Source organism: Hyla sarda, chromosome 3 (assembly GCF_029499605.1).
Source record: "Hyla sarda isolate aHylSar1 chromosome 3, aHylSar1.hap1, whole genome shotgun sequence".
Classification (NCBI taxonomy): domain Eukaryota; kingdom Metazoa; phylum Chordata; class Amphibia; order Anura; family Hylidae; genus Hyla; species Hyla sarda.
Window position 1 is genome coordinate 57,760,938 of NC_079191.1, and position 16,271 is coordinate 57,777,208.

Here is a 16,271-nt window from a genome sequence, read left to right on the forward strand (position 1 = left end):
GATGCTTCGGCTGTTGATCTGAAGTGCATTCTGTGCTTTGGAACCTCGGGGGCAAACTGTATTTCTGTTATTAATTTTTAGTTTAGCAATTCCCACTGCAACATGGTTAACCTCTATCCTAAATTTCTGCACAAAATTGATAAAAGACATTCCAAGAAATATTTTGCCAAATAAAAATATAGAAAATATTGATGAAATTGATGAATAATAATAACAAAAAAAAAACAGTTTTTGATTAAAAAACAAAAAAACAAAAATAATTTATAAAATATTTTGCTCCTGCCCACTTCCCCCAAAAATAAAAAAACATATATTACCCTTAAAATTTATGAATAAAGAAACAAAAAATAACACATACCCCAAACATTACAAACACAAAACCCCCAAAAACCTAACAATAGTCTCTGTCAACATCATCCTGGGAGGGATAATACACTGCACTGCAATAGAAATAAAAATCCCTATCATCTATATGTCAATGGGTTCCATCTTTTCTTTTGTTCTTTTTTCTAATGCGGTTTTAAAATCCCTGAGACAAGTAGTTCTGGCCCTAGAGTGTTATATATATTAGCGTCTGTAGCATGTATAAGGGACATGTTATCATACCTGTGTCTTTTTATAGGTGATTGATGCCCGGTGAGAGGGTGAAAGGGACCTATACCCCCGTCAGCTGCAGGAAAGGAACAAAGAGACAGGTAATTAATATTTATATTAATTACTGATAACAATTAGGCTAGATATAACATCTAGACCTGCAGAGATGTCATAGTCTCTACCTTATACATGAAGATATATGTGTTTTTAATAAGTACATCGTCTATAGACAGCTTCTTATATAACACAACTGTGTCTCAGGTACAGAGATTGGAAACATTTATGATTTCTAATATCTGTTTTTTATTTGTAGTAATCCCTTTTTCAATAGACAGACCACAGATTTAAGACATAACTGTACTGTAAAGAAAAATCTCTAAGTTAATGTAATAAATCACATACTATAACTGATTATTGCCATTTAAAACTATGAAAAATACATTATGTTGATTATAAAACAGAAATACAGAATGGAGACAACCGTCTGTGGCTCAAGCTCGACTGCCCATTTCTTTGAGTGGCCCCTCAATGTTCTGGAAACGGGTGGAGGACATTGTCTCCATTAGAATGGGTCCCCCTACGATGCTTCGGCTGTTGATCTGAAGTGCATTCTGTGCTTTGGAATCTCAGGGGCAAACTGTATTTCTGTTATTAATTTTTAGTTTAGCAATTCCCACCGCAACATGGTTAACCTCTATCCTAAATTTCTGCACAAAATTGATAAAAGACATTCCAAGAAATATTTAAATTTATGAATAAAGAAACAAAAAATAACACATACCCCAAACATTACAAACACAAAACCCCCAAAAACCTAACAATAGTCTCTGTCAACATCATCCTGGGAGGGATAATACACTGCACTGCAATAGAAATAAAAATCCCTATCATCTATATCTCTATGGGTTCCATCTTTTCTTTTGTTCTTTTTTCTAATGCGGTTTTATAATCCCTGAGACAAGTAGTTCTGGCCCTAGAGTGTTATATATATTAGCGTCTGTAGCATGTATAAGGGACATGTTATCATACCTGTGTCTTTTTATAGGTGATTGATGCCCGGTGAGAGAGTGAAAGGGACCTATACCCCCGTCAGCTGCAGGAAAGGAACAAAGAGACAGGTAATTAATATTTATATTAATTACTGATAACAATCAGGCTAGATACAACATCTAAACCTGCAAAGATGTCATAGTCTCTACCTTATACATGAAGATATATGTGTTTTTAATAAGTATATCGTCTATAGACAGCTTCTTATATAACACAACCATGTCTCAGGTACAGAGATTGGGAACATTTATGATTTCTAATATCTGTTTTTTTATTTGTAGTAATCCCTTTTTCAATAGACAGACAGCAGATTTAAGACATAACTGTACTGTAAAGAAAAATCTATAAGTTAATGTAATAAATCACATACTATAACTGATTATTGCCATTTAAAATTATGAAAAATACATTATGTTGATTATAAAACAGAAATACAGAATGGAGACAACCGTCTGTGGCTCAAGCTCGACTGCCCATTTCTTTGAGTGGCCCCTCAATGTTCTGGAAACGGGTGGAGGACATTGTCTCCATTAGAATGGGTCCCCCTACGATGCTTCGGCTGTTGATCTGAAGTGCATTCTGTGCTTTGGAATCTCAGGGGCAAACTGTATTTCTGTTATTAATTTTTAGTTTAGCAATTCCCACCGCAACATGGTTAACCTCTATCCTAAATTTCTGCACAAAATTGATAAAAGACATTCCAAGAAATATTTTGCCAAATAAAAATATAGAAAATATTGATGAAATTGATGAATAATAATAACAACAAAAATAACAGTTTTTGATTAAAAAACAAAAAAACAAAAATAATTTATAAAATATTTTGCTCCTGCCCCCTTCCCCCAAAAATAAAAAAACATATATTACCCTTAAAATTTATGAATAAAGAAACAAAAAATAACACATACCCCAAACATTACAAACACAAAACCCCCAAAAACCTAACAATAGTCTCTGTCAACATCATCCTGGGAGGGATAATACACTGCACTGCAATAGAAATAAAAATCCCTATCATCTATATCTCAATGGGTTCCATCTTTTCTTTTGTTCTTTTTTCTAATGCGGTTTTATAATCCCTGAGACAAGTAGTTCTGGCCCTAGAGTGTTATATATATTAGCGTCTGTAGCATGTATAAGGGACATGTTATCATACCTGTGTCTTTTTACAGGTGATTGATGCCCGGTGAGAGGGTGAAAGGGACCTATACCCCTGTCAGCTGCAGGAAAGGAACAAAGAGGCAGGTAATTAATATTTATATTAATTACTGATAACAATCAGGCTAGATACAACATCTAAACCTGCAAAGATGTCATAGTCTCTACCTTATACATGAAGATATATGTGTTTTTAATAAGTATATCGTCTATAGACAGCTTCTTATATAACACAACCATGTCTCAGGTACAGAGATTGGGAACATTTATGATTTCTAATATCTGTTTTTTTATTTGTAGTAATCCCTTTTTCAATAGACACAGCAGATTTAAGACATAACTGTACTGTAAAGAAAAATCTATAAGTTAATGTAATAAATCACATACTATAACTGATTATTGCCATTTAAAACTATGAAAAATACATTATGTTGATTATAAAACAGAAATACAGAATGGAGACAACCGTCTGTGGCTCAAGCTCGACTGCCCATTTCTTTGAGTGGCCCCTCAATGTTCTGGAAACGGGTCGAGGACATTGTCTCCATTAGAATGGGTCCCCCTACGATGCTTCGGCTGTTGATCTGAAGTGCATTCTGTGCTTTGGAATCTCAGGGGCAAACTGTATTTCTGTTATTAATTTTTAGTTTAGCAATTCCCACCGCAACATGGTTAACCTCTATCCTAAATTTCTGCACAAAATTGATAAAAGACATTCCAAGAAATATTTTGCCAAATAAAAATCTATAAAATATTGATGAAATTGATGAATAATAATAACAACAAAAATAACAGTTTTTGATTAAAAAACAAATAAATAATAATAATTTATAAAATATTTTGCTCCTGCCCCCTTCCCCCAAAAATAAAAAACATATATTACCCTTAAAATTTATGAATAAAGAAACAAAAAATAACACATACCCCAAACATTGCAAACACTAAACCCCCAAAATCCTAACAATAGTGTCTGTCAACATCATCCTGGGAGGGATAATACACTGCACTACAATAGAAATAAAAATCCCTATCACCTATATCTCAATGGGTTCCATCTTTTCTTTTGTTCTTTTTTCTAATGCGGTTTTATAATCCCTGAGACAAGTAGTTCTGGCCCTAGAGTGTTATATATATTAGCGTCTGTAGCATGTATAAGTGACATGTTATCATACCTGTGTCTTTTTATAGGTGATTAATGCCCGGTGAGAGAGTGAAAGGGACCTATACCCCCGTCAGCTGCAGGAAAGGAACAAAGAGACAGGTAATTAATATTTATATTAATTACTGATAACAATCAGGCTAGATATAACATCTAGACCTGCAGAGATGTCATAGTCTCTACCTTATACATGAAGATATATGTGTTTTTAATAAGTATATCGTCTATAGACAGCTTCTTATATAACACAACCATGTCTCAGGTACAGAGATTAGGAACATTTATGATTTCTAATATCTGTTTTTTATTTGTAGTAATCCCTTTTTCAATAGATTGACCGCAGATTTAAGACATAACTGTACTGTAAAGAAAAATCTATAAGTTAATGTAATAAATCACATACTATAACTGATTGTTGCCATTTAAAACTATGAAAAATACATTATGTTGATTATAAAACAGAAATACAGAATGGAGACAACCGTCTGTGGCTCAAGCTCGACTGCCCATTTCTTTGAGTGGCCCCTCAATGTTCTGGAAACGGGTGGAGGACATTGTCTCCATTAGAATGGGTCCCCCTACGATGCTTCGGCTGTTGATCTGAAGTGCATTCTGTGCTTTGGAATCTCGGGGGCAAACTGTATTTCTGTTATTAATTTTTAGTTTAGCAATTCCCACCGCAACATGGTTAACCTCTATCCTAAATTTCTGCACAAAATTGATAAAAGACATTCCAAGAAATATTTAAATTTATGAATAAAGAAACAAAAAATAACACATACCCCAAACATTACAAACACAAAACCCCCAAAAACCTAACAATAGTCTCTGTCAACATCATCCTGGGAGGGATAATACACTGCACTGCAATAGAAATAAAAATCCCTATCATCTATATCTCAATGGGTTCCATCTTTTCTTTTGTTCTTTTTTCTAATGCGGTTTTATAATCCCTGAGACAAGTAGTTCTGGCCCTAGAGTGTTATATATATTAGCGTCTGTAGCATGTATAAGGGACATGTTATCATACCTGTGTCTTTTTATAGGTGATTAATGCCCGGTGAGAGGGTGAAAGGGACCTATACCCCCGTCAGATGCAGGAAAGGAACAAAGAGACAGGTAATTAATATTTATATTAATTACTGATAACAATCAGGCTAGATATAACATCTAGACCTGCAGAGATGTCATAGTCTCTACCTTATACATGAAGATATATGTGTTTTTAATAAGTATATCGTCTATAGACAGCTTCTTATATAACACAACTGTGTCTCAGGTACAGAGATTGGGAACATTTATGATTTCTAATATCTGTTTTTTATTTGTAGTAATCCCTTTTTCAATAGACAGACCGCAGATTTAAGACATAACTGTACTGTAAAGAAAAATCTCTAAGTTAATGTAATAAATCACATACTATAACTGATTATTGCCATTTAAAACTATGAAAAATACATTATGTTGATTATAAAACAGAAATACAGAATGGAGACAACCGTCTGTGGCTCAAGCTCGACTGCCCCTTTCTTTGAGTGGCCCCTCAATGTTGTGGAAACGGGTGGAGGACATTGTCTCCATTAGAATGGGTCCCCCTACGATGCTTCGGCTGTTGATCTGAAGTGCATTCTGTGCTTTGGAACCTCGGGGGCAAACTGTATTTCTGTTATTAATTTTTAGTTTAGCAATTCCCACTGCAACATGGTTAACCTCTATCCTAAATTTCTGCACAAAATTGATAAAAGACATTCCAAGAAATATTTTGCCAAATAAAAATATAGAAAATATTGATCAAATTGATGAATAATAATAACAACAAAAATAACAGTTTTTGATTAAAAAACAAAAAAACAAAAATAATTTATAAAATATTTTGCTCCTGCCCCCTTCCCCCAAAAATAAAAAAACATATATTACCCTTAAAATTTATGAATAAAGAAACAAAAAATAACACATACCCCAAACATTACAAACACAAAACCCCCAAAAACCTAACAATAGTCTCTGTCAACATCATCCTGGGAGGGATAATACACTGCACTGCAATAGAAATAAAAATCCCTATCATCTATATCTCAATGGGTTCCATCTTTTCTTTTGTTCTTTTTTCTAATGCGGTTTTATAATCCCTGAGACAAGTAGTTCTGGCCCTAGAGTGTTATATATATTAGCGTCTGTAGCATGTATAAGGGACATGTTATCATACCTGTGTCTTTTTATAGGTGATTGATGCCCGGTGAGAGGGTGAAAGGGACCTATACCCCCGTCAGCTGCAGGAAAGGAACAAAGAGGCAGGTAATTAATATTTATATTAATTACTGATAACAATCAGGCTAGATACAACATCTAAACCTGCAAAGATGTCATAGTCTCTACCTTATACATGAAGATATATGTGTTTTTAATAAGTATATCGTCTATAGACAGCTTCTTATATAACACAACCATGTCTCAGGTACAGAGATTGGGAACATTTATGATTTCTAATATCTGTTTTTTTATTTGTAGTAATCCCTTTTTCAATAGACACAGCAGATTTAAGACATAACTGTACTGTAAAGAAAAATCTATAAGTTAATGTAATAAATCACATACTATAACTGATTATTGCCATTTAAAACTATGAAAAATACATTATGTTGATTATAAAACAGAAATACAGAATGGAGACAACCGTCTGTGGCTCAAGCTCGACTGCCCATTTCTTTGAGTGGCCCCTCAATGTTCTGGAAACGGGTCGAGGACATTGTCTCCATTAGAATGGGTCCCCCTACGATGCTTCGGCTGTTGATCTGAAGTGCATTCTGTGCTTTGGAATCTCAGGGGCAAACTGTATTTCTGTTATTAATTTTTAGTTTAGCAATTCCCACCGCAACATGGTTAACCTCTATCCTAAATTTCTGCACAAAATTGATAAAAGACATTCCAAGAAATATTTTGCCAAATAAAAATATATAAAATATTGATGAAATTGATGAATAATAATAACAACAAAAATAACAGTTTTTGATTAAAAAACAAATAAATAATAATAATTTATAAAATATTTTGCTCCTGCCCCCTTCCCCCAAAAATAAAAAACATATATTACCCTTAAAATTTATGAATAAAGAAACAAAAAATAACACATACCCCAAACATTGCAAACACTAAACCCCCAAAAACCTAACAATAGTGTCTGTCAACATCATCCTGGGAGGGATAATACACTGCACTACAATAGAAATAAAAATCCCTATCACCTATATCTCAATGGGTTCCATCTTTTCTTTTGTTCTTTTTTCTAATGCGGTTTTATAATCCCTGAGACAAGTAGTTCTGGCCCTAGAGTGTTATATATATTAGCGTCTGTAGCATGTATAAGTGACATGTTATCATACCTGTGTCTTTTTATAGGTGATTAATGCCCGGTGAGAGAGTGAAAGGGACCTATACCCCCGTCAGCTGCAGGAAAGGAACAAAGAGACAGGTAATTAATATTTATATTAATTACTGATAACAATCAGGCTAGATATAACATCTAGACCTGCAGAGATGTCATAGTCTCTACCTTATACATGAAGATATATGTGTTTTTAATAAGTATATCGTCTATAGACAGCTTCTTATATAACACAACCATGTCTCAGGTACAGAGATTAGGAACATTTATGATTTCTAATATCTGTTTTTTATTTGTAGTAATCCCTTTTTCAATAGATTGACCGCAGATTTAAGACATAACTGTACTGTAAAGAAAAATCTATAAGTTAATGTAATAAATCACATACTATAACTGATTGTTGCCATTTAAAACTATGAAAAATACATTATGTTGATTATAAAACAGAAATACAGAATGGAGACAACCGTCTGTGGCTCAAGCTCGACTGCCCATTTCTTTGAGTGGCCCCTCAATGTTCTGGAAACGGGTGGAGGACATTGTCTCCATTAGAATGGGTCCCCCTACGATGCTTCGGCTGTTGATCTGAAGTGCATTCTGTGCTTTGGAATCTCGGGGGCAAACTGTATTTCTGTTATTAATTTTTAGTTTAGCAATTCCCACCGCAACATGGTTAACCTCTATCCTAAATTTCTGCACAAAATTGATAAAAGACATTCCAAGAAATATTTAAATTTATGAATAAAGAAACAAAAAATAACACATACCCCAAACATTACAAACACAAAACCCCCAAAAACCTAACAATAGTCTCTGTCAACATCATCCTGGGAGGGATAATACACTGCACTGCAATAGAAATAAAAATCCCTATCATCTATATCTCAATGGGTTCCATCTTTTCTTTTGTTCTTTTTTCTAATGCGGTTTTATAATCCCTGAGACAAGTAGTTCTGGCCCTAGAGTGTTATATATATTAGCGTCTGTAGCATGTATAAGGGACATGTTATCATACCTGTGTCTTTTTATAGGTGATTAATGCCCGGTGAGAGGGTGAAAGGGACCTATACCCCCGTCAGATGCAGGAAAGGAACAAAGAGACAGGTAATTAATATTTATATTAATTACTGATAACAATCAGGCTAGATATAACATCTAGACCTGCAGAGATGTCATAGTCTCTACCTTATACATGAAGATATATGTGTTTTTAATAAGTATATCGTCTATAGACAGCTTCTTATATAACACAACTGTGTCTCAGGTACAGAGATTGGGAACATTTATGATTTCTAATATCTGTTTTTTATTTGTAGTAATCCCTTTTTCAATAGACAGACCGCAGATTTAAGACATAACTGTACTGTAAAGAAAAATCTCTAAGTTAATGTAATAAATCACATACTATAACTGATTATTGCCATTTAAAACTATGAAAAATACATTATGTTGATTATAAAACAGAAATACAGAATGGAGACAACTGTCTGTGGCTCAAGCTCGACTGCCCCTTTCTTTGAGTGGCCCCTCAATGTTGTGGAAACGGGTGGAGGACATTGTCTCCATTAGAATGGGTCCCCCTACGATGCTTCGGCTGTTGATCTGAAGTGCATTCTGTGCTTTGGAACCTCGGGGGCAAACTGTATTTCTGTTATTAATTTTTAGTTTAGCAATTCCCACTGCAACATGGTTAACCTCTATCCTAAATTTCTGCACAAAATTGATAAAAGACATTCCAAGAAATATTTTGCCAAATAAAAATATAGAAAATATTGATGAAATTGATGAATAATAATAACAACAAAAATAACAGTTTTTGATTAAAAAACAAAAAAACAAAAATAATTTATAAAATATTTTGCTCCTGCCCCCTTCCCCCAAAAATAAAAAAACATATATTACCCTTAAAATTTATGAATAAAGAAACAAAAAATAACACATACCCCAAACATTACAAACACAAAACCCCCAAAAACCTAACAATAGTCTCTGTCAACATCATCCTGGGAGGGATAATACACTGCACTGCAATAGAAATAAAAATCCCTATCATCTATATCTCAATGGGTTCCATCTTTTCTTTTGTTCTTTTTTCTAATGCGGTTTTATAATCCCTGAGACAAGTAGTTCTGGCCCTAGAGTGTTATATATATTAGCGTCTGTAGCATGTATAAGGGACATGTTATCATACCTGTGTCTTTTTATAGGTGATTGATGCCCGGTGAGAGGGTGAAAGGGACCTATACCCCTGTCAGCTGCAGGAAAGGAACAAAGAGGCAAGTAATTAATATTTATATTAATTACTGATAACAATCAGGCTAGATACAACATCTAAACCTGCAAAGATGTCATAGTCTCTACCTTATACATGAAGATATATGTGTTTTTAATAAGTATATCGTCTATAGACAGCTTCTTATATAACACAACCATGTCTCAGGTACAGAGATTGGGAACATTTATGATTTCTAATATCTGTTTTTTTATTTGTAGTAATCCCTTTTTCAATAGACACAGCAGATTTAAGACATAACTGTACTGTAAAGAAAAATCTATAAGTTAATGTAATAAATCACATACTATAACTGATTATTGCCATTTAAAACTATGAAAAATACATTATGTTGATTATAAAACAGAAATACAGAATGGAGACAACCGTCTGTGGCTCAAGCTCGACTGCCCATTTCTTTGAGTGGCCCCTCAATGTTCTGGAAACGGGTCGAGGACATTGTCTCCATTAGAATGGGTCCCCCTACGATGCTTCGGCTGTTGATCTGAAGTGCATTCTGTGCTTTGGAATCTCAGGGGTAAACTGTATTTCTGTTATTAATTTTTAGTTTAGCAATTCCCACCGCAACATGGTTAACCTCTATCCTAAATTTCTGCACAAAATTGATAAAAGACATTCCAAGAAATATTTTGCCAAATAAAAATCTATAAAATATTGATGAAATTGATGAATAATAATAACAACAAAAATAACAGTTTTTGATTAAAAAACAAATAAATAATAATAATTTATAAAATATTTTGCTCCTGCCCCCTTCCCCCAAAAATAAAAAACATATATTACCCTTAAAATTTATGAATAAAGAAACAAAAAATAACACATACCCCAAACATTGCAAACACTAAACCCCCAAAAACCTAACAATAGTGTCTGTCAACATCATCCTGGGAGGGATAATACACTGCACTACAATAGAAATAAAAATCCCTATCACCTATATCTCAATGGGTTCCATCTTTTCTTTTGTTCTTTTTTCTAATGCGGTTTTATAATCCCTGAGACAAGTAGTTCTGGCCCTAGAGTGTTATATATATTAGCGTCTGTAGCATGTATAAGTGACATGTTATCATACCTGTGTCTTTTTATAGGTGATTAATGCCCGGTGAGAGAGTGAAAGGGACCTATACCCCCGTCAGCTGCAGGAAAGGAACAAAGAGACAGGTAATTAATATTTATATTAATTACTGATAACAATCAGGCTAGATATAACATCTAGACCTGCAGAGATGTCATAGTCTCTACCTTATACATGAAGATATATGTGTTTTTAATAAGTATATCGTCTATAGACAGCTTCTTATATAACACAACCATGTCTCAGGTACAGAGATTAGGAACATTTATGATTTCTAATATCTGTTTTTTATTTGTAGTAATCCCTTTTTCAATAGATTGACCGCAGATTTAAGACATAACTGTACTGTAAAGAAAAATCTATAAGTTAATGTAATAAATCACATACTATAACTGATTGTTGCCATTTAAAACTATGAAAAATACATTATGTTGATTATAAAACAGAAATACAGAATGGAGACAACCGTCTGTGGCTCAAGCTCGACTGCCCATTTCTTTGAGTGGCCCCTCAATGTTCTGGAAACGGGTGGAGGACATTGTCTCCATTAGAATGGGTCCCCCTACGATGCTTCGGCTGTTGATCTGAAGTGCATTCTGTGCTTTGGAATCTCGGGGGCAAACTGTATTTCTGTTATTAATTTTTAGTTTAGCAATTCCCACCGCAACATGGTTAACCTCTATCCTAAATTTCTGCACAAAATTGATAAAAGACATTCCAAGAAATATTTAAATTTATGAATAAAGAAACAAAAAATAACACATACCCCAAACATTACAAACACAAAACCCCCAAAAACCTAACAATAGTCTCTGTCAACATCATCCTGGGAGGGATAATACACTGCACTGCAATAGAAATAAAAATCCCTATCATCTATATCTCAATGGGTTCCATCTTTTCTTTTGTTCTTTTTTCTAATGCGGTTTTATAATCCCTGAGACAAGTAGTTCTGGCCCTAGAGTGTTATATATATTAGCGTCTGTAGCATGTATAAGGGACATGTTATCATACCTGTGTCTTTTTATAGGTGATTAATGCCCGGTGAGAGGGTGAAAGGGACCTATACCCCCGTCAGATGCAGGAAAGGAACAAAGAGACAGGTAATTAATATTTATATTAATTACTGATAACAATCAGGCTAGATATAACATCTAGACCTGCAGAGATGTCATAGTCTCTACCTTATACATGAAGATATATGTGTTTTTAATAAGTATATCGTCTATAGACAGCTTCTTATATAACACAACTGTGTCTCAGGTACAGAGATTGGGAACATTTATGATTTCTAATATCTGTTTTTTATTTGTAGTAATCCCTTTTTCAATAGACAGACCGCAGATTTAAGACATAACTGTACTGTAAAGAAAAATCTCTAAGTTAATGTAATAAATCACATACTATAACTGATTATTGCCATTTAAAACTATGAAAAATACATTATGTTGATTATAAAACAGAAATACAGAATGGAGACAACCGTCTGTGGCTCAAGCTCGACTGCCCCTTTCTTTGAGTGGCCCCTCAATGTTGTGGAAACGGGTGGAGGACATTGTCTCCATTAGAATGGGTCCCCCTACGATGCTTCGGCTGTTGATCTGAAGTGCATTCTGTGCTTTGGAACCTCGGGGGCAAACTGTATTTCTGTTATTAATTTTTAGTTTAGCAATTCCCACTGCAACATGGTTAACCTCTATCCTAAATTTCTGCACAAAATTGATAAAAGACATTCCAAGAAATATTTTGCCAAATAAAAATATAGAAAATATTGATCAAATTGATGAATAATAATAACAACAAAAATAACAGTTTTTGATTAAAAAACAAAAAAACAAAAATAATTTATAAAATATTTTGCTCCTGCACCCTTCCCCCAAAAATAAAAAAACATATATTACCCTTAAAATTTATGAATAAAGAAACAAAAAATTACACATACCCCAAACATTACAAACACAAAACCCCCAAAAACCTAACAATAGTCTCTGTCAACATCATCCTGGGAGGGATAATACACTGCACTGCAATAGAAATAAAAATCCCTATCATCTATATCTCAATGGGTTCCATCTTTTCTTTTGTTCTTTTTTCTAATGCGGTTTTATAATCCCTGAGACAAGTAGTTCTGGCCCTAGAGTGTTATATATATTAGCGTCTGTAGCATGTATAAGGGACATGTTATCATACCTGTGTCTTTTTATAGGTGATTGATGCCCGGTGAGAGGGTGAAAGGGACCTATACCCCCGTCAGCTGCAGGAAAGGAACAAAGAGACAGGTAATTAATATTTATATTAATTACTGATAACAATCAGGCTAGATACAACATCTAAACCTGCAAAGATGTCATAGTCTCTATCTTATACATGAAGATATATGTGTTTTTAATAAGTATATCGTCTATAGACAGCTTCTTATATAACACAACCATGTCTCAGGTACAGAGATTGGGAACATTTATGATTTCTAATATCTGTTTTTTTATTTGTAGTAATCCCTTTTTCAATAGACAGACAGCAGATTTAAGACATAACTGTACTGTAAAGAAAAATCTATAAGTTAATGTAATAAATCACATACTATAACTGATTATTGCCATTTAAAACTATGAAAAATACATTATGTTGATTATAAAACAGAAATACAGAATGGAGACAACCGTCTGTGGCTCAAGCTCGACTGCCCCTTTCTTTGAGTGGCCCCTCAATGTTGTGGAAACGGGTGGAGGACATTGTCTCCATTAGAATGGGTCCCCCTACGATGCTTCGGCTGTTGATCTGAAGTGCATTCTGTGCTTTGGAACCTCGGGGGCAAACTGTATTTCTGTTATTAATTTTTAGTTTAGCAATTCCCACTGCAACATGGTTAACCTCTATCCTAAATTTCTGCACAAAATTGATAAAAGACATTCCAAGAAATATTTTGCCAAATAAAAATATAGAAAATATTGATGAAATTGATGAATAATAATAACAACAAAAATAACAGTTTTTGATTAAAAAACAAAAAAACAAAAATAATTTATAAAATATTTTGCTCCTGCCCCCTTCCCCCAAAAATAAAAAAACATATATTACCCTTAAAATTTATGAATAAAGAAACAAAAAATAACACATACCCCAAACATTACAAACACAAAACCCCCAAAAACCTAACAATAGTCTCTGTCAACATCATCCTGGGAGGGATAATACACTGCACTGCAATAGAAATAAAAATCCCTATCATCTATATCTCAATGGGTTCCATCTTTTCTTTTGTTCTTTTTTCTAATGCGGTTTTATAATCCCTGAGACAAGTAGTTCTGGCCCTAGAGTGTTATATATATTAGCGTCTGTAGCATGTATAAGGGACATGTTATCATACCTGTGTCTTTTTATAGGTGATTGATGCCCGGTGAGAGGGTGAAAGGGACCTATACCCCCGTCAGCTGCAGGAAAGGAACAAAGAGACAGGTAATTAATATTTATATTAATTACTGATAACAATCAGGCTAGATACAACATCTAAACCTGCAAAGATGTCATAGTCTCTACCTTATACATGAAGATATATGTGTTTTTAATAAGTATATCGTCTATAGACAGCTTCTTATATAACACAACCATGTCTCAGGTACAGAGATTGGGAACATTTATGATTTCTAATATCTGTTTTTTTATTTGTAGTAATCCCTTTTTTAATAGACAGACAGCAGATTTAAGACATAACTGTACTGTAAAGAAAAATCTATAAGTTAATGTAATAAATCACATACTATAACTGATTATTGCCATTTAAAACTATGAAAAATACATTATGTTGATTATAAAACAGAAATACAGAATGGAGACAACCGTCTGTGGCTCAAGCTCGACTGCCCATTTCTTTGAGTGGCCCCTCAATGTTCTGGAAACGGGTGGAGGACATTGTCTCCATTAGAATGGGTCCCCCTACGATGCTTCGGCTGTTGATCTGAAGTGCATTCTGTGCTTTGGAATCTCAGGGGCAAACTGTATTTCTGTTATTAATTTTTAGTTTAGCAATTCCCACCGCAACATGGTTAACCTCTATCCTAAATTTCTGCACAAAATTGATAAAAGACATTCCAAGAAATATTTTGCCAAATAAAAATATATAAAATATTGATGAAATTGATGAATAATAATAACAACAAAAATAACAGTTTTTGATTAAAAAACAAATAAATAATAATAATTTATAAAATATTTTGCTCCTGCCCCCTTCCCCCAAAAATAAAAAACATATATTACCCTTAAAATTTATGAATAAAGAAACAAAAAATAACACATACCCCAAACATTGCAAACACTAAACCCCCAAAAACCTAACAATAGTGTCTGTCAACATCATCCTGGGAGGGATAATACACTGCACTACAATAGAAATAAAAATCCCTATCACCTATATCTCAATGGGTTCCATCTTTTCTTTTGTTCTTTTTTCTAATGCGGTTTTATAATCCCTGAGACAAGTAGTTCTGACCCTAGAGTGTTATATATATTAGCGTCTGTAGCATGTATAAGGGACATGTTATCATACCTGTGTCTTTTTATAGGTGATTAATGCCCGGTGAGAGAGTGAAAGGGACCTATACCCCCGTCAGCTGCAGGAAAGGAACAAAGAGACAGGTAATTAATATTTATATTAATTACTGATAACAATCAGGCTAGATATAACATCTAGACCTGCAGAGATGTCATAGTCTCTACCTTATACATGAAGATATATGTGTTTTTAATAAGTATATCGTCTATAGACAGCTTCTTATATAACACAACCATGTCTCAGGTACAGAGATTAGGAACATTTATGATTTCTAATATCTGTTTTTTATTTGTAGTAATCCCTTTTTCAATAGATTGACCGCAGATTTAAGACATAACTGTACTGTAAAGAAAAATCTATAAGTTAATGTAATAAATCACATACTATAACTGATTGTTGCCATTTAAAACTATGAAAAATACATTATGTTGATTATAAAACAGAAATACAGAATGGAGACAACCGTCTGTGGCTCAAGCTCGACTGCCCATTTCTTTGAGTGGCCCCTCAATGTTCTGGAAACGGGTGGAGGACATTGTCTCCATTAGAATGGGTCCCCCTACGATGCTTCGGCTGTAGATCTGAAGTGCATTCTGTGCTTTGGAATCTCGGGGGCAAACTGTATTTCTGTTATTAATTTTTAGTTTAGCAATTCCCACCGCAACATGGTTAACCTCTATCCTAAATTTCTGCACAAAATTGATAAAAGACATTCCAAGAAATATTTAAATTTATGAATAAAGAAACAAAAAATAACACATACCCCAAACATTACAAACACAAAACCCCCAAAAACCTAACAATAGTCTCTGTCAACATCATCCTGGGAGGGATAATACACTGCACTGCAATAGAAATAAAAATCCCTATCATCTATATCTCAATGGGTTCCATCTTTTCTTTTGTTCTTTTTCTAATGCGGTTTTATAATCCCTGAGACAAGTAGTTCTGGCCCTAGAGTGTTATATATATTAGCGTCTGTAGCATGTATAAGGGACATGTTATCATACC

The 16,271-nt window shown here is 33.8% G+C and overlaps 1 long non-coding RNA gene across 1 annotated transcript in view; it reads left to right on the forward strand.

Annotated features, from left to right (window-relative positions):
- Positions 1 to 2,885, forward strand: part of LOC130361357 (uncharacterized) — a 93,934-nt gene extending 91,049 nt beyond the window's left edge. Inside the window, exon 4 of the long non-coding RNA XR_008890973.1 lies at positions 2,817 to 2,885. This is a non-coding gene — a long non-coding RNA (uncharacterized LOC130361357). The remainder of the gene's footprint in view (positions 1 to 2,816) is intronic.
- Positions 2,886 to 16,271: the final 13,386 nt, after the last annotated feature.